Source organism: Gossypium arboreum, chromosome 6 (assembly GCF_025698485.1).
Source record: "Gossypium arboreum isolate Shixiya-1 chromosome 6, ASM2569848v2, whole genome shotgun sequence".
In the NCBI taxonomy this organism is placed as follows: Eukaryota; Viridiplantae; Streptophyta; class Magnoliopsida; order Malvales; family Malvaceae; genus Gossypium; species Gossypium arboreum.
In genome coordinates this window covers 79,218,220-79,228,926 of record NC_069075.1, presented here as the reverse complement: position 1 = coordinate 79,228,926, position 10,707 = coordinate 79,218,220, and the positions used below count along the sequence as shown (strand labels likewise).

General features: G+C 40.4%; 1 non-coding gene across 1 annotated transcript; it reads right to left on the bottom strand.

The window, feature by feature from the left end:
• Positions 1 to 364: 364 nt before the first annotated feature.
• Positions 365 to 471, bottom strand: LOC128294985 (small nucleolar RNA R71). Its single transcript, XR_008285292.1, has one exon. It is a non-coding gene; the product is annotated as a small nucleolar RNA R71 (small nucleolar RNA).
• Between the last annotated feature and the right edge of the window lie 10,236 nt (positions 472 to 10,707).

The following is a 10,707-nucleotide window of genomic DNA, read 5'->3' as shown; positions in this document are numbered from 1 at the left end:
TACTATGTATGACTATGCTAAACCTTCTTTAACATGAACTGAGTCTAGTATAGTTAGACCTGCTATTGTTGTGAACAATTTCAAACTAAAACCTAACACAATTCAGATGATACAGCAGTTTGTTCAGTTTGATGGTTTGCAGGATGAGGATCCCAACACGCACTTGGCGAATTTTCTTGAATTTTGCGATACATTCAAAATCAATGGCGTGTCTGATGATGCCATTCTTCTTCGGTTATTTCCCTTTTCACTAAGAAACAAATCTAAATAGTGGTTGAACTCGTTACCACGAGGGTCTATCACTACTTGGGAACAAATGACCGAGAAGTTTTTACTAAAATATTTTCTGCCGGCTAAAACTGCTAAATTGCTTAATGATATCTCTTCTTTTGTGCAGATGGATTTAGAAACACTTTACGATGCATGGGAGAGATACAAGGACTTACTGAGAAGGTGCCCTCACCATGGGTTACAGCTTTCGCTGCAAGTTCAAACGTTCTACAATGGTGTGAATCCCTCAACAAGACAAATGATTGACACAGCTGCTGGCGGAACCATCAACAATAAAACACTGGAAGATGCCTATGAATTCATAGAAGAGATGTCACTGAACAACTATCAGTGGCAAGTTATGAGGACAAAGCCAACGAAAACAGCCGACGCCTATAACATCGATTCAGTCACCATGCTCTCTAATCAGGTAGAACTTCTCAATAAAAAGATTAATAGTTTTCTTGGTTCTACGTAGGTACATCCAATAATGAGGTGTGACTCAAGCGGAGGAGGTGTACATACAGAATAGCAATCCTTCAATCCTACAACTGAAGAGGAACAAGTCAACTATATGGGTAATAATAACTTTAGATCTCAAAATAACCCATACAGTAATACTTATAATGCAGGTTGGAGGAACCACCCAAATTTCTCCTAGGGTGGTCAAGGAAATCAAAAGCCACAAAATCCTCAGGGTTTTCAACAGCCACCTTATCAACAGGATAAAAAACCAAACCTTGAAGAGATGCTTTCTAAATTCATCTCGGTGTCAGAAACCCATTTCCAAAATACCGAGACAGTACTTAAGAATCAACAAGCATCGATCCAAAGACTCAAAACTCAGATAGGCCAGCTATCCAAACTAATCTCCGAATGACCACAAGGTAGCCTACCAAGTAATTCTGAACCTAATTCGAGGGAACACCTCAATGCAATTAGCACTCAAGATAAGGAAGGATTCATTGCACCTGAGCTAGAAATACAGCAAGACAACGCAATGAACAAAGGACGAGAAAAGGTAAACAATAATGATCCCAAACAGGTAAGTACAACTCATAAACCTCGTGTGCCATATCCTAAAGTGATGATGAAAGACAGAACAGAAGAACAATTCGGTAAGTTTGTTAAACTCATAAAGAAATTACATATTAACTTACCCTTTATTGAAGTTCTTTCCTAGATGCCCAACTCAGCAAAATTCTTAAAGGAACTTCTGAACAATAAAAGGAAATTAGATGCTACATCACATGTGGAACTCAATGCAGTCTGCTCAGCTATTCCAAAAAATAAGCTACCTAACAAATTGAAAGATCTAGGGAGTTTTACAATTCCTTGCTTAATTGGTAGTCTATCTGTGAATAATGTTTTAGCTGACCTAGGGGAAAGTATAAATGTTATGCCATATAAAATGTTTAAACGACTAGGCCTCGATAACCCAAACAGACTAGGATGAGCATACAATTGGCTGACAAAACAGTTAGATTTCCTAAGGGTATTATTGAAGACATTCTCGTTAAAATTGATAAATTTATTTACCTAATAGACTTCGTTGTCTTAGTTATGGATGAGGATAATGACGTACCTCTAATTTTAGGACGACCATTTTTAGCAACTGTCAGAACCATTATTAATGTAGGCACAGGAGAGCTAACACTTCGTGCAGGTGACGACGCAGTAACACTCCAAGCACGTGACTCAGTCAAAACCTCTGAGACTCAAGATAATGCTATAAAAATTATCGATGATAAAACTAATATCCAATCGTCCTTGCAGGAACTTCCTCGAACAAAGGCAACAGAGACAGTGCACTACTATCATGAAGAGAACAAAGACGTCCATGAAGAACGAAGATGTGACATCCCTAATTTGACCCTAGTCGGAAAGTGGTTTCGGGACCACTAAACCGAGTCTTATAAGTAATTAAAAGTTATATTCTATGTTTATGATGTTAGTAAATGCATGTGTGAAAGTTTCATGCATTAATTTGATCATTTCTATGTGAATTTATTAAAATGGACTTGTATGAAACATTGTTGAAAGGTGATAGGCTAATCTTACAATGGTCTAATAGTACATGCATGCAAAAGAGTGGTTTTGCATGTCAATTTGCCCAAAAAAAGGGAAGAGTGGCCGGCCATGACAAGAATATGGGCAAGGGAACATGTTTCCAACATGTTTAGTTAGTGGATTATGTAGAAAAAAATAAAGAAATGAAAAAAAATGAGCATGGATGCCCCCTTTTGTTGCCGTGAGTAGAGGAAAAAGAAAGGAAAAAATTTGTTCATCCATTCTCAAATCTTGGCTGAAAATACTAAGGGAAAAAGGAAGGATTTTTGCTTCATGCTTGGTTTAGAAGAGAACTAGAAGGAGATTTGGTCATACTTGTGTCAAGATTAAGGTATGTTTGAGGTTGTGTCATGAGATTCATGCATGTTTTAGTTGCTAACTTGATGTTCTTGTTAGCCCATGGTTCAAATCCTTGTTATGCCATGGAAATGGTATTTGGCCAAGGTTGATATTGTGTTAAAGCCATTGCATGCTAAATGTGAAGCTTGTTGATGATACATGTAATGATGGATTGACTACTCTTGAAATTTCTTTTAGCATTCTTGAGTAAGACATGGAGTTTTCTTTGTTTAACCATGACCAAAAATTGAAAAGGGGATGGTGTGGGATGTATTCGGCCATGGCATGCTCATAAGTGCGATTTATGCTTGTTGCATGATAGGTAAAAATTTGTGTTTTGATATATGTGTATATGTGTTTGTACATGATGTTACAAATGGATGTGAAAATATATGCTAGATTGGGAAAATTTGATTAAATGTTCATGAGATGAAATTAGGTGATTAAAAGATGTTAGTTGACATTGTACATATATATATATATATATTCGCCATTAAAGTGAGTATGTAGGTAATGTTGAAATCAAGTTTTGGTGCATATTCGGTTAGGTGTATAATCGACCAAATGGGCGATTAGTAAGAATGGTTGCGAATATACAAGCATACATATGCATGTGTAGTTGAATTATGAATGTTTAGCAAGATGGTTAAACTAGTGATTTATTGATTAAGCTCAAGGAGTTAAAGAAGGAGAATCAAGCAAGGGAAAGACGAAGGTCATCGAGTAGCCGACTTGGAACTATTTTACCCAACACGAGGTAAGTCATTAAGCACGTATTTGATATTGCTTAAATGATTGTAAAATTTATGCAATTGTGTTTAATGGGATGATATATATATATAAATGAAAATGTATGTGTATGGAGTGATGACATTTGTTGAATGTAAAAGAAATAGTGAAATGTGTAGAAAGTTTGCTTTCGGCACTAAGTGTCTTGAGGGCAATACGTGTGTACGGTGACGAGATCGGCACTAAGTGTGCGTGTTGGAAATATATGGCACTAAGTGTGCAAGCTGGAAAAAATACTGACTTTGGGTGTGCGAGCTCGGAGGGTATGGCACTTGTGTGTGCGGGCTTAAATTACGTGGCACTAAGTGTGCGAAATCGAGTAGTAAGCACTGTGTGTGCGTACTCTATATATATGGAGGTGTGTCTCCATTGAATTGAGTATGGACAGCGGATCGGGTAAGTACCTCGAGCTCATGACGAATAGAGAATACGTTCATGCTTGGGGTTGAATTTGGTAAGCCTTAAATCTATGTGATGATTGAAATTGTATGGTTGTGCTGGAAAATGAGTTAATGTGTAAAAAATGCTTCGATTATCTTGTTGTGTAGAATATGAAATGTGGATGTATGAATTGTACGCAGATTGGACCGAAAGGTCCGAGGTATTATGGTATAGATTCGATACGGACGAGTACCTAGCCTCATTTGTTGTACATGTAGTAGTAACTTTATCAGTGGATTGATGAATGCTTATGACTTACTGAGTTGTAAACTCACTCGGTGTTTTCTTGTCACCCATTTTAGGTCTCTTGGACTCGTATTGTTGCGTGCTCGGAACCGTCGTTGGAGTCATCACACCGGCTGAAATCTTGTGGTATTGTTTTTGTTGTTGAAGAACATTTGGCATGTATAGGCTATTATATTTTGTCGAATTGTGGGTTGTAAACTTTAAGCCATGTGAAAATGGCCTATGTGGTCGTCGAGTGGGATGCTAGAACCTATAGCCACGAGTCTTAGAAACTCAAATTTTGATAAGGTGGCCATAATTTGTGTCATGTATGATGGATGATTAAGGCCAAGGAAAAATTCATGAAATTGGCATAGTCTCTGCAGTAACTGTTGCGGACAGCAGCAGTGAGATGAGATTGAAAAATCACTAAAAATAGTAGAAGTAGAATTAAATAGTGAGTAAATTATGGAACTGAACCTTGATGAATCTATTTTATATGGATGAAACGAAACGACCATATGAGCAGTATACTGAGAAATATTAAAGTTCTCGTGAGACAGGGCCAGAACAGTTTCTGGGTCCCCTGTCGCAACTTTGAAAATTTACCATAAATTATCCAGAAAGAATTAGGAGTCATTCCTTATATGTACAGATTCCATTTTGAGTCTAGTTTCATTAGAAACAAACGTCACCAGTATTAAAGCCCTGTACAGAGAGATATTCAAGTTGTAACGTGCGAAGGTCAGAGCAGTCGATCCCTGTAACATGGGTGACTTTAACTAATAAACTGTACCAATTGGCCCAACCAAAATTCTAAAATAAATCCATGGATGGGTATATGAGTCTAAATTCAGGAAAATTTACGAAACCAGTTTCCGAGTTTTGAAACTCCAGATATGATTTTTAACGCGACGGTGACGCAGTTTTCCAGCCTGTCCAGAAATGCCAAATTGGTCGGTACTTTAAGAGGATTTGTCTCTTTAACCCTCGTGTCCGACTAACGGCGATGGTCTCGGGTTTGGGGTGTTACAATTTAATTGGTATCAGAGCTATGGTTTAGTCGATTCTAGGACTACCATAGCGGCGTGTGAGTCTAGCTATACATGCCAAATTGTTAGTGCTTAAAAATGTGATGACTTGACGGTTGAAATTTTTGTTTTGATTAGTAAATGGAACCCGGGTAGAGAGACCCTTGGCGGATGACGTTGAAAGTGTAGCGGCTGCTCCGCGCAAGGGACACCGCCTGTTGAGCCTCAGTCATCCATGAATAATCAAAATGAAGGCGAAACAAGCCTTCTTCACTATGATGAATGAGTGGGTCGCGTAATATGCCCGAACCAACCCGGCTGTCCAACCATTCCCGAATTTAAATACTCCACCCCAAGAGCCCGCAATGCCTCCAGTTATTGATCTTGTGAGGCTGAGTAAACCACCGTGGACTTGATTAGGAAGCGGGGCCGAGGAGTTCAAGGCCATAGTTCTGATGATGCCGAAAAGGCCGAAGTTCGCTCGATAACACCATTAGAGTGTTAGATGAACTGTCATGCACACCGATGAATGTCTTAAGTGTGCTATATCCTTGTCGCGAGACTCACTTACTATTGGTGGAGGACTTTAATTTCCATAGTCCCAAATGAACGAGTTACTTAGGATTTCTTTCAATCCAATTTCAAAGAAATACATTAGTCAACGGTTCATCGATCGAAGCGTAAGGAATTTTTGGAACTCAAGCAAGGCGGATGACCGTGATCGAATACGAACATGAGTTTGTAAGACTTAGTCGGTATGCTCTGGAGTGTGTGGCTGATGAGGTTGCGATGTGCAAAAGATTTGAAGAAGGATTGAATGAAGAGTTAAAGTTACTAGTGGGAATTTTGGAGATAAAGGAGTTCGTGACACTAGTCGAACGAGCACGCAAGGCGGAAGAACTTGGGAAGGAGAAGAAGAAGGCTGAATTTGAAGCAAGAGATTACCGTAAAAGATCGACGAGTAAAGCTCCGTTCTCGGCTGTAAAGAGGTTCAGGAGGACACCGAAGAAGTCGAGGACGATCGGGAATTTCCATTCTGCCCGACCATTGACGGACTCGAGCTACTTGATAGCTAGTGTGGGCAATAATCGTCAAGAGAGACTGAATGCCCCCAATGTGGAAGACGACACCTAGCTGAATGTTGGGGTAAGTCATTAATAGGGCCTGTTATGGATGCGGTTCAAGGACCACTTCATTAGAGATTGCACGGAGCTAGATGAGAGGAATAATACGCAAGGTGCAAGACCTAGTGGAACGACGGTGGAGGTAGGCCCCGAGAATCTCTCGGAGGTAGGGGTGGTAATCGAGAGGAGCCTCTAATACTGCCGTCCGATCCGAGACCCGTGCTCTGCTAGAGCATATGCCATCCGCGCACGAGAGGAGGCATCCTCCCCGACGTTATCACTGGTACTTTTACTCTCTTTGATACTATTGTGATTGCATTGATTGACCCCGCTCTACTCACTCATATGTATGTGAAACCTTAGCATCCAAAGAAGACTCTACCGTTGAGTCTCTCGAGTTCGTAATTCGAGTGTCAAACCCTTTGGGTCAATACGTGCTTGTTGATAAAGTGTGCAAGAGATGCCCCTAATAATTCGAGAATCTGTTTTTCTACCGATCCGATGCTTCTACCATTTCATGAATTCGATGTTATTCTTGGTATGGATTGGTGACCAGTACATGATGCAATGGTGGATCGCAAAAGGAAAACCATTGATTTGAGGAGTGCAAATAATGAGGTAGTCCGAGTCGAGTCTACTGATTTAAAAGGAGCGCCAGTGATAATATCTTCTATGACCGCTCGGAGGTATGTGAAAAAGGGGTGTGAAACATACCTTGCGTATGTGTTTGGAAGTAAAGAGACGGAAAGGAAACTCGAATCGGTACCAGTGGTTTGTGAGTATTCAGATGTTTTTCCTGAGGAGTTACCGGATTGCCACGGTTCGAGAAGTGGAATTCGCATCGAAGTTGTACCGGTACTACGCCGATTTCAATAGCCCCGTATCGTATGGCATTAACGGAATTAAAGGAATTGAAGGTTCAATTGCAAGAATTGACGGATAGAGGTTTCGCCGACCGAGTTTTTCTCCATGGGGCGCTTTTGTATTGTTTGTGAAGAAGAAGGATGGAACCATGAGGTTGTGCATCGACTATCGCCAACTCAATAAAGTGACGATAAAGAATAAATATCCATTGCCACGAATTGACGATTTGTTTGATCAATTAAAGGGAGCCTCGGTGTTTTCAAAGATAGATTTGAGGTCGGGTACTATCGGTTGAGGGTCCGAGAATCGGACATACCCAAAACCGCTTTTAGAACGAGGTACGGTCACTACGAATTCTTGGTGATGCCGTTTGGGCTCACTAATGCCCTCGGTGTTTATGGATTTAATGAATAGAATTTTCAGGCCATACTTGGATTGGTTCGTAGTTGTATTTATCGATGACATTTTGGTCTATTCGAGAGATGAAGCTAAACATGCTGAACACCTGAGGCTAGTGTTGCAAATCTTACGAGATAAGCGATTATCGCAAAGTTCAAGAATGTGAATTTTGGTTGAAAGAGGTTAGCTTTTTGGGGCACGTGGTGTCCGTGACGGTGTCGGTGGACTGAACAAAATTTCGCCATAGTCGATTGGAAACCACCAAGGAATGTTACCGAAGTTAGGAGCTTTTGGGGCTTGCGGTTATTACCGATGATTTGTAAAGGTTTTCGACGATAGCCACGCCAATGACGGTTACTCCAAAAGGATGTTAAGTTCGAATGGACGGAGAAATGTCAGAAAAGTTTCGATCAACTGAAAGCTTATTTGACTGAAGCCCCAATTCTAGTGCAACTCGAATCGGGCAAAGAGTTTGTCATTTATAGTGACGCATCCCTACTTGGGTTGGGTTGCGTATTGATACAAGAAGGGCGAGTTGTGGCCTATGCGTCGAGGCAATTAAAGCCACATGAGAAAAATTATCCGACCCATGATCTCGAATTGGCTGCCATCGTATTCGCCTTAAAGATATGGCGACATTACTTATTTGGTGAGAAGTGCCATGTGTATTCGGATCACAAAAGTCTCAAATATTTGATGACCCAAAGAGACTTAAATCTGCGACAAAGGCGATGGCTCGAGTTGTTAAAAGATTATGAGCTCGTCATTGATTATCACCCGGGAAGGGCTAATGTGGTTGCGGATGCCTTAAGCCGGAAATCACTATTTGCTTTGCGAGCGATGAATGTACACTTGTCTATCCTACCCGACAATGTGTTAGTAGCTGAATTGAAAGCCAAACCATTATTGATACGTCAAATTCGTGAAGCTCAGAAAGTCGACGATGAGTTGGTTGCAAAACGGGATGAGTGTGTTCCGAACAAGGACTCGGAATTTCAAATCGATGATGACGATTGTTTGAGGTTCAGAAGTCATCTGTGTGTTCCAAAGAATTCGGAACTTATTCCAATAATTTTGAACGAAGCCCATTGTAGCCGAATGGCAATCCACCCGGGAGTACGAAGATGTACAACGATTTGAAACATCGGTTTTGGTGGCATGGTATGAAACGAGACATCTCGATTTTGTTTGAGATGTTTAATATGTCAACAAGTGAAAGCGGAACATCAAGTGCCTTCAGATTACTTCACCGATCACGATACCCGAGTGGAAATGGGATCGAGTCACAATGGACTTTGTATCCGGACCGCCATTGTCGTGAGTAAGAAGGATGCGATTTGGGTCGTTGTCGATAGATCGACTAAGTCGGCTCACTTTATCCCAAGACGCACGGATTTTTCAATGGACAAACTAGCCAATTGTATGCGTTTTCGATTGTGAGATTACACGGGTGCCTATTTCCATCGTGTCGGATAGAGATCCGAGATTTACCTCGCGATTTTGGAAGAAGTTGCAAGAAGCTTTGGGTACCAAGTTGCATTTCAGCACCGCCTTTCACCCCAAACCGATGGTCAATCCGAACGGATAATTCAAATACTCGAGGATATGTTGAGATGTTGTATCCTTGAGTTTAGTGGTTCATGGGAACAGTATCGCCTTTGATTGAATTCGCACAACAATAGCTTTCAATCAAGTATTAAGATGGCGCCTTACGAGGCTTTATACGGTCGTAAATGCCGTACCCATTATTCTCGGTGAACTTAGTGAAGGTAAATTCTTGAGGTTGATTTGGTTAAGGATGCCGAGCAAAGAGTTCGAGTAATTCGTGAAAGTTTGAAAGTCGCCGGATCGTCAAAAGTCGATGCGGATTTGAAAAGAAAAGATATTGAATATCAGGTTGGAGACAAGGTCTTTCTCAAAGTTTCACCTTGGAAGAAGGTGCTTAGATTTGGCCGTAAGGGAAAATTGAGTCCGAGGTTCATCGGTCCGTATGAAGTATCCGAACGAGTTGGACCAGTAGCGTACCGATTAATTTTACCCCCTGAGCTTGAAAGGATCCACAACGTTTTCCATGTCTCGATGCTTCGACGATATAGGTCTGATCCATCGCACGTAATCGCCCGCTCGAGATTGAGATTCACCTAATTTGAGCTATGAAGAGGAACCGGTTCGCATTCTGATGCGTGAAGTAAAAGAGTTGCGCAATAAGAAAATCCCATTAGTGAAGGTGTTGTGGCATAAACACGGAATTGAAGAAGCCACTTGGGAACTCGAGGACTCTATGAAAGAGCGATACCCAAACCTATTTACCAAGAAGATTTTCTGGGACGAAAATTTCGTAAGTGGGGAGAGTTGTGACATCCCTAATTTGACCCTAGTCGGAAAGTGGTTTCGGGACCACTAAACCGAGTCTTATAAGTAATTAAAAGTTATATTCTATGTTTATGATGTTAGTAAATGCATGTGTGAAAGTTTCATGCATTAATTTGATCATTTCTATGTGAATTTATTAAAATGGACTTGTATGAAACATTGTTGAAAGGTGATAGGCTAATCTTACAATGGTCTAATAGTACATGCATGCAAAAGAGTGGTTTTGCATGTCAATTTGCCCAAAAAAGGGAAGAGTGGCGCCATGACAAGAATATTATAAGGGAACATGTTTCCAACATGTTTAGTTAGTGGATTATGTAGAAAAAATAAAGAAATGAAAAAAAATGAGCATGGATGCCCCCTTTTGTTGCCGTGAGTAGAGGAAAAGAAAGGAAAAAATTTGTTCATCCATTCTCAAATCTTGGCTGAAAATACTAAGGAAAAAGGAAGGATTTTTGCTTCATGCTTGGTTTAGAAGAGAACTAGAAGGAGATTTGGTCATACTTGTGTCAAGATTAAGGTATGTTTGAGGTTGTGTCATGAGATTCATGCATGTTTTAGTTGCTAACTTGATGTTCTTGTTAGCCCATGGTTCAAATCCTTGTTATGCCATGGAAATGGTATTTGGCCAAGGTTGATATTGTGTTAAAGCCATTGCATGCTAAATGTGAAGCTTGTTGATGATACATGTAATGATGGATTGACTACTCTTGAAATTTCTTTTAGCATTCTTGAGTAAGACATGGAGTTTTCTTTGTTTAACCATGACCAAAAATTGAAAG